This window comes from Ailuropoda melanoleuca, chromosome 4 (assembly GCF_002007445.2).
Source record: "Ailuropoda melanoleuca isolate Jingjing chromosome 4, ASM200744v2, whole genome shotgun sequence".
NCBI classification, from domain to species: Eukaryota; Metazoa; Chordata; class Mammalia; order Carnivora; family Ursidae; genus Ailuropoda; species Ailuropoda melanoleuca.
In genome coordinates, this window is record NC_048221.1 from 101,976,614 (window position 1) to 101,995,675 (window position 19,062).

The 19,062-nt window shown below is 34.2% G+C and overlaps 1 pseudogene; it reads right to left on the reverse strand.

Annotated features, from left to right (window-relative positions):
- LOC100470684 overlaps nt 1-10,556 on the reverse strand; it is a 67,058-nt pseudogene extending 56,502 nt beyond the window's left edge.
- Between the last annotated feature and the right edge of the window lie 8,506 nt (nt 10,557-19,062).

The window sequence follows — 19,062 nt, forward strand, 5'->3', positions numbered from 1 at the left end:
ATGCCTTTTGATATTTTTTTCAGGAGTTTTAAACCTGTTGTCATAACATATTATTTTTCTTATAATGTGTTGATTTGACTTTTATATCAGAGTTTGCTGTCTTCATAAAAAGAACTGAGGTTTCTTTTATATTTTCTGAAAAATATGTGATATTTTATCTTCCATGAATGAGAGAACTCAATGGTGAAGCCATATGAGCCTCAGTTTTCTTTGTGATGTTTCTGATTAAAAAAAAATGTAATTTCTTTAACTGATATATTTTTATATCAGGTATGTTAAATTATTTTTCAGGGAATTGTCACAGTTTGGTATAGAGTTGTTATGATATTCTTTTCTATACTTTTTTTTTTTGGTCTGTAGGATGATCAATATTGATATTTATTTTATTGTATCTGGAATTGGTAATTTTTTTTCTTTGTTTTTGTTACTCTGTCTCTCTCAATGTGTTTTATTAATATATCTTTTCGAAAAATAAATTTTTGTTATTTTTTACATTATTGTTCTGTTTTCTCTTTGCTCTTTTTTATTGTTTTGTTCTAATTATGTTATGTTTAAATTACGTAGCTTCTTTTTGTTTCTTATGGTAGAAGATATTTACTTTTCTAATATAAGAATATCTATAAATTTCCGCCTAATCACTGCTTTAGCTGGATTCCACAAATAGATATATGTTGTAATTTTATTATCAACTGATTCAAAATATTTCATAATGACCCATGTGATTTTTTGACGCAAACTATTTTCTACTGCATTTTAAATTTTCCAAATATATGATGCCTTTTAAAAACCTTATTATAATTATTAATTTAAAGCTGCTATTTTCAGAGAATATGCTTCATAATATTTCTATCTTTGATGTTATTGAGATTGATTTTATTCCCATCTATGTGGTCTTAGTTAATATTCTATGTGCACTTGAACATAGTGTATATTCTGGAATTACTGGGTGCAGTGTTTTATAAAAGTCAATTGAGTCAGGGTCATTGATAGTGTTGTTTAGCTTTTCTATATCCTACCTGACATTTTGTCTGTTTATTAATCCCAGCAAAGTGTTTGTTACAATCTCCAACTGTGATTTTGGATTTATCTCTATTTCTCTTTAGTTCTATGAGTTTTTGTAGTTGTTGTTGTTTGTTTTTGTTTTTTTCCTGTTTTTTAAATTGTGGTATTAGGACAATTAACTAGAGATTTATAACTTCCTGATATTTGAAACTTTTATCATTTGTGGTACTATTCCTTATTTTGATACCTAATATTTTCCTATATTTTTATAATCATACAGTTTTCTAATATTGCAGGATATATCTCATTTCCATTACTTTGCTTTAATCCTGTCAGTTTGTAAATCCAAAGTATGACCCTGCAGATAGCATTTACTCCCCTAGCTTTTTTTATCCATTCTAATTCTGCCTTTTATATTAAGTCTTCATACCCTCGAAAGTTTAAAAAATTAACATAAATTGTTGGATTGAGGTCCATCATTTTGCTACTTGTCTTCTATTTGTCCAATCCCCCCTCCACCTAATCCTTCTTTTTTGCCTTTATTAAGATTAATCTGGTGGTTTATTTTGTTTTTACTATTCTAGTGTATTTCTTCTATTGACTCTGTAGCTATGCATCCTTACATTTTTTAGTTATTTCTCTGGAGGCTAAAAAAAATGCACCCCTAGCTTATTATATAAAATCTAAGAACCCTGCCACAGATAGATACAATTGCCATATTTTGTGCTATTGTTTTCATGTATAATACATGGATATGTATTACAAAGCACCGCACACAGTGTTGTATATGCTATTTTGAGTGCTTCTCATTTCTTCCTATACCCACATTTCCATCTAGTTTCATTTCTCTTTAAATAACTATTTACCATTATTTGGAGAGCAGTTTCACTAGCTGCATCTTTATCATATTTTGTTTATCAGTAGAAGCCTTTATTTTGCCTTCATATAAAGGATAGTTTTTCTGGATTTGGAATTTTGAGTTCATAGGTTTTTTCTTATTTTCCCCAACTATAAAGATTTGTTTTATTTTTTATTTTTTTAAGATTTTATTTATTTATTTGACAGAGAGAGAGAGAGCACACAAGCAGAGGGAGTGGCAAGCAGAAGGAGAAGCAGACTCCCCGCTGAGCAGGGAGCCTAATGTGGGACTCAATGTGGGACTTCATCCCAGGACCCTGGGATCATGACCTGAGCTGAAGGCAGATACTTAACCAATTGAGCCACCCTGGCACCCCTAAAGATTTGTTTTATTATCATCTTTTACATTGTTTCTGAAAAAAAATGCAGCTGTTTTTCTTATTATAGTTCCCTATATGCAATATATGACTTCCTTCTGGATGCTTTAGTGATATTTTCTTTATTTTTGGATTTTCAAAATTTGACTCTGTCTCCCTAGGTGTTATTTTCTTTGTATTTATACTGGTTGGGGTTTATTGAACTTCTTGGATATAAACATTTTTGTCAATCAATAAATTTTGGAAGTTTTGGAACATTATTTCTTCAAATATTTTTTCTACCTTGTTTTTTTCTTCTTTCTCTGACTTCATTTCAACATATATTAAATGGTTTATAAAATCACCCAGCTGATTGAGAATATTTTAATTTGAAAAAAAATTTCTCTATTTTTTCGATAATTTATATTAGTCTATGTTCAATTTAACTGACCTTTCTTCTGACTTTAATCTGTAGTTAAATCATCCAGTAAAACCTTAATTTCATATTTTATAAATTTTAATTTTAGATTGCTTTTATATTAAACTATATTTGCCTCTTGTTTTGCAAAACTCTCCTATTTGTTTATTCATTATTACACATATTTTCTGTAAGTTCTTCAACATATTTGTGAAAGCAACATTATAGTCTTTGTCTACTATTTCTAATATCTGTGTCATTTCTGTGTCAGTTTCAATTGTTTGCCTTGTCTATTGAATATAAGTCACTGTTTTTGTTTCTATTCATGTCTAATTATTTTTATTGTGTACATGACATTGTGAATTGATAAATTGTAGACATTTTGAAGAGTGCTGATTTTGTTCTACTAAACAATGAACTTGGCTGGAATTAACCCAGACATATTTCTACCTTTTACCTTATAACAGTTGTTCAGTAGTTCTAGCCTTTCAGGTTTTGCATTCCTCAAGAAGTTCTGGAAACTTCCCCATATGTTTATAGTTCAGAACTCAGTCAAAGTTTTTCAGTGAAAGTTATACAGAGATTTTGGGCTTCACTCTTCTGTATTTTCCTCCCTTCTGAGTTCCTCTTCCTTACTTATCATCTCTTCTGGAAGCTCCAACTCTGTTCAGTTCATGAGTAGGTAGGCAGCAAATTTCTGCATGACTTCATGCCAATTTCAACCAAACCATTTGGGGAGTTCCTTCTGGATAAATGTCACACAACACAGCTCCTACTCATTATGTTGCCCATCATTCAGTCATCAACTGTCTTCCAGTTTCTGCCTGGTTTTGGAAAATTTCCAGTGCCTTCATGTGGTACACTTTAACATTTTGTTCAGATATATAACTTTTATTTGTAAGAGGATTAGTCTGATATGAGCTAGCCATCATTTGAAGCAGAACTCTGCTAGGGTAATTTTTCTTTAAATATGGATATTGTTTTCATATGTTTTCCATTTACTGTTGCCCATCATTCAGTCATCAACTGTCTTCCAGTTTCTGCCTGGTTTTGGAAAATTTCCAGTGCCTTCATCTGGTACACTTTAACATTTTGTTCAGATATATAACTTTTATTTGTAAGAGGATTAGTCTGATATTAGCTAGCCATCATTTGAAGCAGAACTCTGTTAGGGTAATTTTTCTTTAAATATGGATATTGTTTTCATATGTTTTCCATTTACTCATATTTTTAAGCTTTATTTTNATAACGCCGGGATCACGCCCTGAGCCGAAGGCAGACGCTTAACCGCTGTGCCACCCAGGCGCCCCTACTCATATTTTTAAGCTTTATTTTAGAGAGAGAGAGAGAGCATGAGTGGGAAGGGCAGAGGGAAAGGGAGAGAGAGAATCTCAAGCAGATTCTGCGCTGAGCATGGAGTCCAATGTGAGACTCAGTCTCACAACCCTGAGATCATGACCTGAGCTGAAACCAAGAGTCGGACACTTAACCGACTAGCCACCCACGTGCCTTTCCATTTATTATTTGAATTACTAACATAAATATTTTCCATATTTCACAATAAAACGTATTTAGATTTTTTTACCACAATGATATTTTTTGACCACAAAGAGACTTTTGAAAAAGCATTGATTTTATTTATTTATTTTTAAGGGTAACTGCTTATTTGTACCTATACTATTCTGTCCACGGAATTATGTTTTTTTTCTCGACACTCCCATAAGTGGGACATTTTAATGAATTTCTTGGAATTTGTGTCAGGTTTGAAGCTGGAAACCTGGAAACATTTCTTTCAAAGTCAAAATCAGAGACTTTATCTGTAGACTGGGTGGAACTCTTGCATGGATGTACCTTTCTGGAGGGGTCCAAAGTCTATGTTAGCAGTCCTAATTCCCCTTTAGGATTTTTTTTTTTTTAAGTACTAGCCAGTATTTGAAAATGGTGTGAAAATGCTTTGGCTCTTTTTTATTTCACTTGGAGAATGTGTGACAAAATGGTGGTGGTGAGATAAAAATGTAGGGATTAGACTGGCAGAATAATTCAATATTCAGCATTTCGACCAAATCCACTTCAGCTACCATTCTCACTTCTTCCTTTTGTGCTACGTTTTTGTGATTCTGTTGGTTATGCAGAGAAGCTCTCTCATCCACTGCAGTTGTGACCTATGAGTACTGGTCTCTAGCTTTCTGGATTGACCTTATGCATATACAGGCACAAATTTCTCACTTACAGTCCATCTCCTATCTCATTTGTTGTTACATGTTTGTTTTTACTGTCATTTTATAAGATCATGAGACCAAAGAAAAACAGACATGTAGCCACCTTTGATTAGCCACCTTAAACTCACTACCTCATATGCATCATTTTGTTGGTTTAAACTGACACCATGATCAATACCAATGTTGGTCTTTGAATCAAAACTTTTCAAATGAATCTTTCCTTTTTCAATCCTTTGTGGTTGGTTTTTAAAATCCAAATGAAAATGTTTTATACATAATCCTGTTAGATTTCATTTCAAGAGTTTTAGATCCTCTTGTTAACCTTTTAAAGTGCCTTTGACTCTATTTTGTCATTTGAAATAGCACAGCTCCCTCCTGCCAATCTGCCATCTGTGATGACATATGGTGGTTTAACTTCTACAGCATGATTTGAAAAGGGTCATTGCATCACTGTCAGCCTGAATGCTACCTTAGATAACTAACCTGAGGCCTCCTTCCTGATGCAGAGGCAATTTTCTTGCTCTTTCTGAATTGTTCCCTTGATGCAATGGAAGATATTTGTTCAATAGGAAAGAAAGTAATTTTAATAAATAAATGCCAAGCATCTTAAGTGCATTATCTCTATTAAATTTCAGAACTATAAGGATGTAATATTTTTCTTATATATGGATGAAGACACTGAAGCAGGGGCAGTTTACGTGATTCTCTTAGGGTTCCACAGACAGCAATTGAGAAGGATGAGATCTGAACTCATAGTTTGTGTCTTCAAAACTCATGATCTTTCCACTGTTGAACTTTAATTTTAGTGTAATGAAAGAGCAGAGTTCAGTAATTGCAGTTCTTCGTATATGCTGATTCTGGGGTAGCCTTTAAGAGAAGCATCTCAATCTGCCCTAGTTTACTGCAGTTTCAGAAAGGACTATGTTTACTACAATTAACAAGCTGCAAAATTTCTGGAAGTTGACAGTGTTTATTTTAATTCAGTTTCATAAAAATATCAAATGTCTTTACAATTCTTTTTATTATTCTCTCATGAACAAAAAAATTTTAAAAATCACTCTAAAACTTCAGGCATTTCATCTGCACTCCAGTGATGTGAATGTCGAACAACAGAAAATACAATAAGAGTTTGCTATGCTTCCTTTTAAGAAGCTTTCCCAGTACCTTTCACCATTGGTTAGAACTATGTCACATAGAAGGAAGATGCTGTAATGTTTTTCTAATACTATTTGATTCACATTCCCAACTTCCATATAGCATCTCAAAGACAATTTTATTCTCAGTACTTAGTATATTTTCATTTTTGTATATATCACACTACACATATATTATTATTAGGTATGAATGTATTTTAATTTAAATAAGTATTCCTTTAATTTAAATAAGTATCCTTATTCTGTATCTTACTTTATTTAACACATCAGCTTATGCTTGTGAGATCTATCTGTTCTTCAATGTGTGCATCTTGTCCAGTATTCTGATCATTGACTAAGATCTCATGATATGTGTCCAACATATGTTGTACTCAAAATCCCCTGTCCACACAGAAGAGCCAAACTGTATACATCTTGTACATACATGCTTACAGACCCTTGTGAGAAATTCTTCGGAATACATATGCAGACATAGAATACTTAATTTGACTAGTACCAGACTGCTCACCAGAATGACAACACCAATATATAATTCTAAACTGCAGAAGTTTCCCTATTGTCCACATCACCTGTTGACTATACTGTTTCTAAATTTTATGAGCTTAATAGGCATAATACTTTTTGCTATTTTAAGTTTAACACATCTGCTAATTAATTACACTCTCCTCTTCATATGCTGCTTGTATTAGTCAGGGTTCTCCAGAGAAGGAGAATCAGTAATTTGTTGGATATATATTTATTATGAAAAACTGGCTCACATGATTATGAAGAGTGTTAAATCCCACGTTCCACAAGCCCTCTGTAAGCTAGAGACCCAGGAAAGCCAATAGTGTAATTCAATCCAAATCAAGGGAGAACCAGGGGAGCCAATGGTGTAAATCCTAGTCTGAGGACCAACAAAGAAGAGATGTCCCAAGTCAAGCAGGCAGGCAGGATGCAAAAAGTGATGAATTCCTCTTTCCTCCACCTTTTTTTCTATTCAGAAAGGCAGCCTACTTTACTGAGTCCACCAGTTAAAATGCTAATCTCATGAGAAATATCCTCAGAGACACACCCAGGAAAAAAATCTGTAATCTAGGCACCCCAGTGCCAATGAAGTTGATACATAAAATTAACCACCACAATCCTTAACCTTTTTTTTTTCCCCCTAGCTGCAGTTTTCAACCTCTGTTGATTTTGTTTTTCACTGATGGTTCTGCCTTTTTTTTTTTAATTTGTAGGAGATCTTTATATTTTCAGATGCTATTTCTTCCTCAGATTTAGAAATGTTAATCATTTTCTAAAGTTGTTTTTAATATGTTAATTTCACTGAATGAAAGGGCTTAATTTTAACAACACCAAACTATTGAATAAAAATACTTGATAGTAATACCATCAAACTCTACCATTTATTTTGCTTTACAAACCTTATTTTGAGTTTTTACTTAAATGTGTTTCTACCCTTACCTTTCCCAGGTTCTAGAGTCTACCTGCATTTCTTGTTTATTGCTCATTCTTTATACAAAGCATGTTACTCCAGTATCTGGTTTCAACTTCAAATCTCTTTTTCTGAAATTGACGTCCCGTGCCCCTCTTATAAGAAGTCTTGTGATTACATTGGACCCATGTGAATAACCCAGGATAATCTCTGAAATTCAGGACCCTTAATTAATCAAATCTGCACGATCACAATGTAAAGTATCATATTCACAGGTTCCAGATAATAGGACATGGACATCTTCTCAGGACCACTATATAGCCTACCATACCTTTAAAGCAAAAGATTGCAAAAAGTTATACTATAAAACACCTAATTGTAAGAAAGCTTAAGTCAATATTTTTTTTAAAGATTTTATTTATTTATTTGACAGAGAGAGAGAGACAGCCAGTAAAAGAGGGAACACAAGCAGGGGGAGTGGGAGAGGAAGAAGCAGGCTCATAGCGGAGGAGCCTGATGTGGGGCTCGATCCCAGAGCACCAGGATCACGCCCTGAGCTGAAGGCAGACGCTTAACGCTTAACGACTGCGTCACCCAGGCGCCCCTAAGCCAATATTTTAATACTATAAATGAGACTTCAGGAGAATAAATATTACCGGGGAAAAAAAAAATTTAAATGATAGAACAAGCAATTTATGAAAAATATATAATCCAAATGTATATGCACCCAATTATAGACCATTTCCAAACACATGGAATATGTGCTGACCAAACAAAAACTGGAAAGAAGCAAATTACCAATTATATTTGGGGATTTCAATATTTACTTCTAAGTAATTGGTATTACAATTAAACAAATTTAAATTAATAAGGTAATTTAAGATATGGCTAAATTATATTTACAATTATTTAAAATTTTCTTAATTTTAAGTACAATGAAAATCAATTAGGAGAAGTAGACTTAAAAGACAATATCCACCAACTCAACTTAATTGATATTTATAGAACACCCACCTTCCAAAAATTAAGATCAGGTAGGAAATTCATTAAGAAATTTTATGCTTGGCAACATTAGAAATAAATTTAAAGGTATATGTAACTAAAATCAAAATATAATATTTTTATGTAATAATCTAAAGTAGTGACTAGAGAGAAATTTATAGCTTTAAAGCTTTTTTTTAGGAAAAATGTAAGGAATACAAACAGTGATCTATATTTCTACCTTAAAGAACTACAAAAAATGAAGCGAAATTAAAACCAAAGGAACTATATTTAAGGGGATTATAAGGATAAAAACGGAAATCAATTAAAGTAGAAACAATAAAGAGAATCAATGGCTCAAAAGTTGTCTCTTCAAAAATATCGGTGCAATTTATAAACCCTAACCAAATCGAACTGACCAAGAAAAAAAGACACAAATCACCAATACTAGGAAAGAAAGAGGAGACATCAATACCAGTCTTACAAATACTACAATAATAATAAAGACATATTAATAAGTTTATGTTGGAAAATTTAACAAACATATATCAAATGGAGAATTTCTGTAAAACAATCTAACTTCAGATCTTTCTCACTATGAAGAAATAGATCACCTGAATAGACTTATATGCATTGAAGCAATTATATTTGAAGTTGTTGTTGTTTTTTTTAAAGCACCCAAAGAAAAATTCAGAATTGAGTCTATTTCAGTTGTGAATTCTACCAGGGTTTTAAAAAAAATATTTTAAAAAATAATTTCATACTAAAATGGAGGACGAAGAAAAATTCCACTCATTTTATTAGGTCAGCATTTCTCTGAATCCAAAATCAAAGAAAAGAAAAAAAAAAACAGGCAAATACATGACAACAAAGATAAGAAACAAACAAAACTTTATTACAGTATCCCTCATGAACATGTATTTTAAAATAATTTTTTAAAGTTAAGAAATACAATCCAGCAACATAAGAAATAATAATACACCATGACCAAATGTAGTTTATTCCAAGAATAGAAATCAGTCCATAATGTATTACTGCTACAATTCATCAGAATAGCTAAGATGAAAGATTTACATTTCCAAGTATGTTAAGTCACTTTGGAAAATACTTTCACACTCTATTGTAAAATGAAACATGACTTGTATGAGGTAATATCTCATTGTAGTTTTGATCTACATTTTCCTGATGATGAGTGATTTTGAGCATCTTTTCATTTGTCTGTTGGCTATTTGTATGTATTCTTTGGAAAAGGGTTTATTCAAGTCATCTGCCTGTTTTTTAATTGGATTGCTTGTGTTTTTTTTCTTTTTTATATAAGTTGTGTAAGTACTTTATATATTTTGGATATTAATCCCTAACCAAATGTATGACTTGCAAATATCTTCTCATACCTGTCAGACTGGCTATTATCAAAAAGACAAAAAATGGCAAGTGTTGGTGAGGATGTAGAGAAAAGAGAACTCTTACATACTATTGGTCAGAATGTAAATTGGTATATTCACGATGGAAAACAGTATGGAGTTTCCTGAAAAACTGAAAAATAGAACTACCATATGATTCGGCTATTCTACTTCTGGGTGTTTACCTGATGAGAACAAAACACCAATTTGAAGAGATAAGAGACAAATGTACCCCTGTCTTCCATGCAGCATTATTTACAAAACCAATATATGTTGCAGCAGCCCCTGGCCGAGAGCTTATGCTAAGGATATAATAGGAAAACATGTTTGTGACCTTGTGGGCTTTAACGTAAATGTCAGAGCACAGCGGCCAGGAACGTCCGGCTTACACAGCAGCTGGGAATGCCCAGCTCACTCAGGGCAGAATGCTGCCCCAACCGAAACTTGATTGCTCTTGACAATAGCACACAGGGTCCATAGAAACATGCTTAAGATAGGCCTCACTTGCTGAACGTTACATCATCTAATCCCGTGACCTTCCCCGTGATGTACTACTATTCACTAGGATGGTAATATGGATTATTCCCTTGATTGTCTTTGATTGTTTATTGCCAATAAATATGCGAGGTTGCAGCTGTTCGGGGCGATCGCACTCTTGGCAGTGGCACGCCTGGCGGTCGTCCCCTGCACCCATGCTCTCTTTCTCAAGCTAACCTGTCTGTGCATCATCCTTCTCCTGAATCAACGCCATTGTCGCGGCAATATGGAAGCAATCTAAGTGTCCATTGGTAGACGAATCTATAAAGAAGATGTGTATATATACAATGGAATATTATTCAGCCATAAAAGAACAAAATCTTGCCATTTGTGACAACATGGATGACCCAAGAGGTATCACTAAGTGAAAAAAATCAGGCAAAGATAGACAAATATTGTATGATTTCATTTGTGTGTGGAATCTGAAAANCCACAGGGTCCATAGAAACATGTTTAAGATAGGCCTCACTTGCTGAACGTTACATCATCTAATCCCGTGACCTTCCCCGTGATGTACCACTTTCACTAGGATGTAATATGGATTATTCCCTTGATTGTCTTTGATTGTTTATTGCCAATAAATATGCGAGGTTGCAGCTGTTCGGGGCGATCGCACTCTTGGCAGTGGCACGCCTGGCGGTCGTCCCCTGCACCCATGCTCTCTTTCTCAAGCTAACCTGTCTGTGCATCATCCTTCTCCTGAATCAACGCCATTGTCGCGGCAATATGGAAGCAATCTAAGTGTCCATTGGTAGACGAATCTATAAAGAAGATGTGTATATATACAATGGAATATTATTCAGCCATAAAAGAACAAAATCTTGCCATTTGTGACAACATGGATGACCCAAGAGGTATCACTAAGTGAAAAAAATCAGGCAAAGATAGACAAATATTGTATGATTTCATTTGTGTGTGGAATCTGAAAACCAAAACAAATGAACAAACAAAACAGAAACATACTCATAGATACAGGAAAAACAACAGCAACAACAAAAACAAACCTGTTGATTACCAGAGAAGCGAGCAGTTGGGGCCTGAGCAAAATAGGGATTAAGAGGTACAAAATTCCAATTACAAAGTAAATAAGCCATGGAGATGTAATGTATAGCATAGAGAACATAGTCAACAATATTGTAATAACTGTACAGTGACAGAAGGTAACTAGACTTACCGTGGGAGCATTCTGTAATGTATAAAAATATTCAACCATTCTGATGTGCTTCTGAAACTAATAAGATATTGTATGTCAATCATACTTTGGTTAAAAAGCAAAACAAAACAATATCACTTATATGATCCAGCAATTCCATTCTTATATATTTAAACAAGATAAATAAAAGAGCAATGTGTTCACACAAAGATTTGGACATTAAAGTCCACAGAATGTTTATTTTAAATTACCATAAACTAAAAAAAAATCCAAAAACTTGGGTGAATGCATAAACAAATTTTAGTATATCTGTAAAATGGAATATACTCAGCAATAAAGATGACTGATATCCTGATACTTGAAAGCACATGGATGAATCTCAAAACCATTATTCTGAGGAAACAAAGGTAGATATTAAAGAGTAAACACTATATTTTCATTTATGTGAGACTCTAAAATGAGAAGCATAATACCCAGTGGAAGAAAATATATCAAATGTTGTTTTGGGCCATGAGTAGAATATTGACTGGAAGGGGCACAAGGGAGATATTTTTGGGGTGATAGAAATAGTCAACACAGCTTTAGTAATGTTGGTAGCCACACAAGTATATACATTTGCTAAAACTCGCCAATGCAAACAATACATTTTATGTAAATTTTATCTCAAAAAAAGTTTGTATTTAAGATGTAACAAAATTTTTTCCACTTACTTTATAGTGTTCCTTTTCTCATTCAGATTTTGGATTCATTTAGGGTTTTTTTTATGTTTTGTTTAGGTGTGTGTTTTGTTTAGGTCAGTTTGAATTTTATTTTCTCCTATATAGACCTTTGTATGCTTCATTTAGATCTTCCCTAGATACCTTATTGATTTATAATTATTTGAATAATATCTAATTTTTTTCTATATTGTCTGTTTTTGTACAAAAATGAGTTATCTAAGTAAATCTTAGATAAAGTAAATCAACTAAGTAAATCAACAATCTTCTTGAATCTGGAAAAATGTGATGCTTATTTGTATTAAAACATGTTTTAGTTTTCCACTGCTGATATAAATATCATCACAATTTTATTGGCCTAAAACAACATGAGTTTATTAATTTGTAGTTCTAGATGTCGAAGCCACTGGACTAAAGTAAAGGGCTTAGTGGCCTGTGCTGCTTGTGAAGAATCTGTTTCCTTACCATTCCTAGGTTTGGGAAGCTGCCTGCATTCCTTGGCTTAAGGCCCTTCCTTCCATCTTCAAAGACAGCAACATAGCATCTTGTCTCCCTCTGACCTGTGCTTTCTTCTTTACATTATCTCTCTCATGCTCTGAATGAGAACATCCTCCCTTCCTTTGATAAGGACCCCTATGATTAAATTGAGCATACTCAGATGATCCAGGATAATCTCTCCATATCAATATTATTAACTTAATTACATCTTCTAAGTTCCTTTTACCATGTACAGTAACATTCATAGGTTTTTAGGGATTAAGATTTGGACATTTGTGGGGGCATTCTTCATCTTAACCACATTTATATTGTACTTCTCAGTAAAAATGGAGTTCTCTTAAATAATAAGAGTATACTAGACAGTGACTGAGCAACTAACAATCACTATAATTGGCTGTGATCCTAAAGCAGTGTTTGCACCATTCCATGGTGACACATTTGAGTTTTAGTAAATCCATGTGGAACATAAATGAGGTGTTCTGTGAGTCATGAAAGTAGTTACTCCTTTTTCTCACCAATTCAAAAAAAAAAAAATTTGAATTTGTAAGTGTTATGTAACTACAGGGAAAGCTTTATATCTAATTCTTTTTTAAAGTGAATATCTGGAAGCCTCAGTACTTTGTCAGTGACTACCTTTTATAAAATACAACCATCACTTTCACATGTTTTAGTTCCATGACATTGAAGTTGTAAATGTGTCATCCTTTCTGAGCCAGTTCTCCATTTGCATCCTCTCCATATGCTTGAGGCATCCAGAACTTGTGTGTCTTAAGAAATAAAAATACGTCAGAAAGATTTAAACTAAACTTTAGAAGGTTTTGACTACTAAATTGCTAATTTATACTTTGTATTTGTACAAATCATACAATAGCTATGATTTTCAGTTTCTTCACTGTGAAATTAGGATACTTTTTATGCCTAGCTCTTAGCATATATAAGATCAATACATGATGATAGTTTACAAAGTGCTCCACAAATGCAAATTATTACTGATACAAAAATGAACTTCTAGGCACAATTAAATTTAAACAAGGGTGGTAGTTCATTTAAAGGGGAAAGGATATTCTCTTCAAGGAATGTGCTGGGGTAAATGGATTTTCACATGCAAAAGAATGCAGTTTAACTCTTAACCTCACACCATATACAAAAGTTAACTCAAAATGGATCAACAACCTGAATAGGTGAGCTAAAACTATAAAACACTAGAAGAAAATTTAAGGGTAATCTTCATGATTTTAGATTTAGCAATGTATTTTAAATATGACCCAAAAGTACAAGTGAGAAAAGAAACAATGCAGCTGGTAGTTGTAATTGAGTTGACACGTTCTTACCCAATTTATCAATAGCCTATGTAAACCTCAAGTGGATTTTCACCTGTCACATGGCAAACTCAAAGCTCAGTATAAAAATGGAAAAAATAGCTGAACCATATTCGGTGATTGGAAAGGTTAATTTTGGCTGATGTCTGCCTCAGTGATTTGGAACATCTGTGAAATTTATGCTATTAATGCTTTTGATGTGTTTGATTCCCAGGAGCACTCATAAATTAAGCAGAAGCCTAACTTTATTTTTGATCTTGGAGTGTAAGTTTTCTAAGAATAAGGTAATTAAGAGTGCAAGCTGGAATCAACCTGTTTTATAATACTTTCTGATTTCACCAGCTATTGTGTGATCAGCTATTGTATATTAGGCAATTATTGAAACACTGGGCTTTTGTGTCCTCGGAGATAACAACCCCTCTTAACAGATTTGCTATGAGGGATAGGCGTTACAAAAAACTTACTTTGTTACTGGCACAGAGCAAGCATGAGATTCAGTTTTCTTCTGAATCTTTATCTCTATCTACAAAATCTGGAAAATAATAGCTCCTTTAACTGTTGTGATGGCAAAGATGACATAAACTACATGAAAGCATGTTACAAGGTCTTAACAGATCCGCAAATGGTAGCTCTCACTTTTCAGTGCCTACCATATTCATGTAGTTTAATGAATGAACCAATAATGTAACATTTTGTGAGTAGGAGTCTGAAAAGGCAAATATCATCAATAGATCTTAGTGTTTTGGGAAAAAATAAGACATAGACAAAACCTGAGCACATCTGCTGATATTTGTGACTTGAGGTAATATTTATACATTTATCCCATGCACACATGGTTCATTTTCAAGATACATGTTTTGGAATTTGAGCAAGGATCAGTAGAGCAAGAACTGTGTCTTGATTATTTATGCACCCTTCGTTCTTGATGGGCTTGCTCAGAGACACCTCAATCTTCTGCCACAACTCTTTGCTTGTATGTTATTCTTCAGCTCAACACTGTTCTTGCTTTCCATTTTAAGTAGTCATAGTGTAACTGCCATTAATGATAGCTAAATCTCTTCAGTCTCTTAGGTACATATACCGTCTCCTTAGATCAATATGTACTTCTCTCCTTCTTGATGCCAACTCCACTAGCTCCAGCCAATCAAGGGCTCCACAGACTCCCTTCTTTTATCTGAATGAATGTTACAAAGTCAAATCAAGTTCTACTCGGTTTCCTTCACCTTCTTTCTCCAAAAAAATTAGCTGGATGGAATAGGGGAAGTATTTTTTGGTCTTCAATTATTTATTGATTTTGTGTCTCCTAAACCCTTCAGTTTATAACTGAAAAGCCAGAAATACTATATGACCTTGAAAAGTTATTTAACTTGTCTGTTTTTCAATTTCCTCATATATAAAATGGAAATAATAATAGCATTTACTGCTTAGGGTTGTTTTAAGTAATAAATGAGTTTACACTTACAACATTTAAAATAATGTCTAGAATCTAGTAAGCACTATGGAAGTGTGACTAATTATTACTATGACCCACCTTAACCTACTTCCTAAGATGTTCTCTTCCCCAATCTCAGCCACCTATCTCTATACAGTGTGTGTGTGTGTGTGTGTGTGTGTGTGTGTGTGTACATACGTGTGTTAAAACCATTAGATACAAATAGAAAAGTTCCTCTTGTAAATACTTATTTATCTGAGCATGGGCTCATCAACCCTGCCCAAATGAAGAGAGACACTGAAGGCTATTCAAAATCAATGTGAATGTTAACACACTTAGACAAATGGCCAACCTGCCCTGTGATAAGTACCATGAACAAATCAATGAAACCCATTAGAAGGGACTTAAGAATAATAAATTATAAAGAGATAAATAACATGTCAGCAATGGTTTGGCCCTGGGACCTTGAATTGAAGGTGTCAGAATTGGAAACCACTCAGATATTCTCTGTATAACTTAAGCTTTGGCAAAATACATTAATCATTTTTAAAAGATCAAAACTTCTCCATATGACAAAGTGTATTGGTCAGTTTGCATTAAGTATTCCTGTCTATACACTTGCCTAAGCATGCAGCAAGAGCACTGTCCTGTCTAGCAATGTTGTCTCCTTCCAGCCCACCTCCTGTTTATAGTCCTAAATGAGAAAACATTGAGTTAGAAGACCGAAGCTATCAACACCACAAATGTATAAGCAACACAGAAAGTTGTCCTGACCTAGTAGTTGAAAAAAAGCTAATATTTCCTTTTAGGACAGGTGTTTACTCCTAGTTACTTTCCCATACCCACCTTTATTAGTGTGCTTATAGTAAAAGATCTATTAGAGTCTGGGGTCAACGGAGGATAGGCTACAAATCTGAGTGTTTGGAAAGGACTTATTCATACTTGTTAAGACCTCCAGGGGAAGTTGCATTTCAACAGGGATAAGACTTAAATCACAGAAGTGAATCCATCATGTTACAAGCTGAGGTGTCAGTGAGCAAATCAAGGAGGAACTGGGGCTACAGAAGATCTGACCACTTTCCCTGAAATCACATGTTTTACTCAGGTAGCACTTTTCTTTCAGTAAGGCTAGGGTAACTCTGGTTTTGGATAAAAATGTCAATCTGCCCATAGCCTTCTGGAATTTTGTATCCAATTAAACCATCTGTTGGTGCCCTGGAGCACACCCACCTACAAATTTCTGAGCTAATGAGTTGCTCAGTGGTTTCAGTAAGATTTCTTCCTCAAGGACAATGCCTTACGAAGTTAAAAAGCCTGCAAGAAACTGTTAGAGTAGAGAGAAGTGTAAAAATATGTACTTTTTATACTGTAAAAAGGTCAGTGTCAAAACAAGTGTGAGAAAAGTAGATTTGTTCAGTTCAGCAAGTGGGTGTTCTCTTCATGGCATTTCCAAAATTACCAATTTAAGAAAGAAATCAACACAGTCCTGAGATAGGATTTTCCATTTCATTGTTGAAGCTGCCTTCTCCGACAGTCATGAAAAATAGGTCATGCAAAGGCATCTTCAAAAATGGTCAGGTTCTGCTTACTGATATAAATTAATTTGTGATGCNATACATTTATCCCATGCACACATGGTTCATTTTCAAGATACATGTTTTGGAATTTGAGCAAGGATCAGTAGAGCAAGAACTGTGTCTTGATTATTTATGCACCCTTCGTTCTTGATGGGCTTGCTCAGAGACACCTCAATCTTCTGCCACAACTCTTTGCTTGTATGTTATTCTTCAGCTCAACACTGTTCTTGCTTTCCATTTTCAGTAGTCATAGCGTAACTGCCATTAATGATAGCTAAATCTCTTCAGTCTCTTAGGTACATATACCGTCTCCTTAGATCAATATGTACTTCTCTCCTTCTTGATGCCAACTCCACTAGCTCCAGCCAATCAAGGGCTCCACAGACTCCCTTCTTTTATCTGAATGAATGTTACAAAGTCAAATCAAGTTCTACTCGGTTTCCTTCACCTTCTTTCTCCAAAAAAATTAGCTGGATGGAATAGGGGAAGTATTTTTTGGTCTTCAATTATTTATTGATTTTGTGTCTCCTAAACCCTTCAGTTTATAACTGAAAAGCCAGAAATACTATATGACCTTGAAAAGTTATTTAACTTGTCTGTTTTTCAATTTCCTCATATATAAAATGGAAATAATAATAGCATTTACTGCTTAGGGTTGTTTTAAGTAATAAATGAGTTTACACTTACAACATTTAAAATAATGTCTAGAATCTAGTAAGCACTATGGAAGTGTGACTAATTATTACTATGACCCACCTTAACCTACTTCCTAAGATGTTCTCTTCCCCAATCTCAGCCACCTATCTCTATACAGTGTGTGTGTGTGTGTGTGTGTGTGTGTGTGTGTGTACATACGTGTGTTAAAACCATTAGATACAAATAGAAAAGTTCCTCTTGTAAATACTTATTTATCTGAGCATGGGCTCATCAACCCTGCCCAAATGAAGAGAGACACTGAAGGCTATTCAAAATCAATGTGAATGTTAACACACTTAGACAAATGGCCAACCTGCCCTGTGATAAGTACCATGAACAAATCAATGAAACCCATTAGAAGGGACTTAAGAATAATAAATTATAAAGAGATAAATAACATGTCAGCAATGGTTTGGCCCTGGGACCTTGAATTGAAGGTGTCAGAATTGGAAACCACTCAGATATTCTCTGTATAACTTAAGCTTTGGCAAAATACATTAATCATTTTTAAAAGATCAAAACTTCTCCATATGACAAAGTGTATTGGTCAGTTTGCATTAAGTATTCCTGTCTATACACTTGCCTAAGCATGCAGCAAGAGCACTGTCCTGTCTAGCAATGTTGTCTCCTTCCAGCCCACCTCCTGTTTATAGTCCTAAATGAGAAAACATTGAGTTAGAAGACCGAAGCTATCAACACCACAAATGTATAAGCAACACAGAAAGTTGTCCTGACCTAGTAGTTGAAAAAAAGCTAATATTTCCTTTTAGGACAGGTGTTTACTCCTAGTTACTTTCCCATACCCACCTTTATTAGTGTGCTTATAGTAAAAGATCTATTAGAGTCTGGGGTCAACGGAGGATAGGCTACAAATCTGAGTGTTTGGAAAGGACTTATTCATACTTGTTAAGACCTCCAGGGGAAGTTGCATTTCAACAGGGATAAGACTTAAATCACAGAAGTGAATCCATCATGTTACAAGCTGAGGTGTCAGTGAGCAAATCAAGGAGGAACTGGGGCTACAGAAGATCTGACCACTTTCCCTGAAATCACATGTTTTACTCAGGTAGCACTTTTCTTTCAGTAAGGCTAGGGTAACTCTGGTTTTGGATAAAAATGTCAATCTGCCCATAGCCTTCTGGAATTTTGTATCCAATTAAACCATCTGTTGGTGCCCTGGAGCACACCCACCTACAAATTTCTGAGCTAATGAGTTGCTCAGTGGTTTCAGTAAGATTTCTTCCTCAAGGACAATGCCTTACGAAGTTAAAAAGCCTGCAAGAAACTGTTAGAGTAGAGAGAAGTGTAAAAATATGTACTTTTTATACT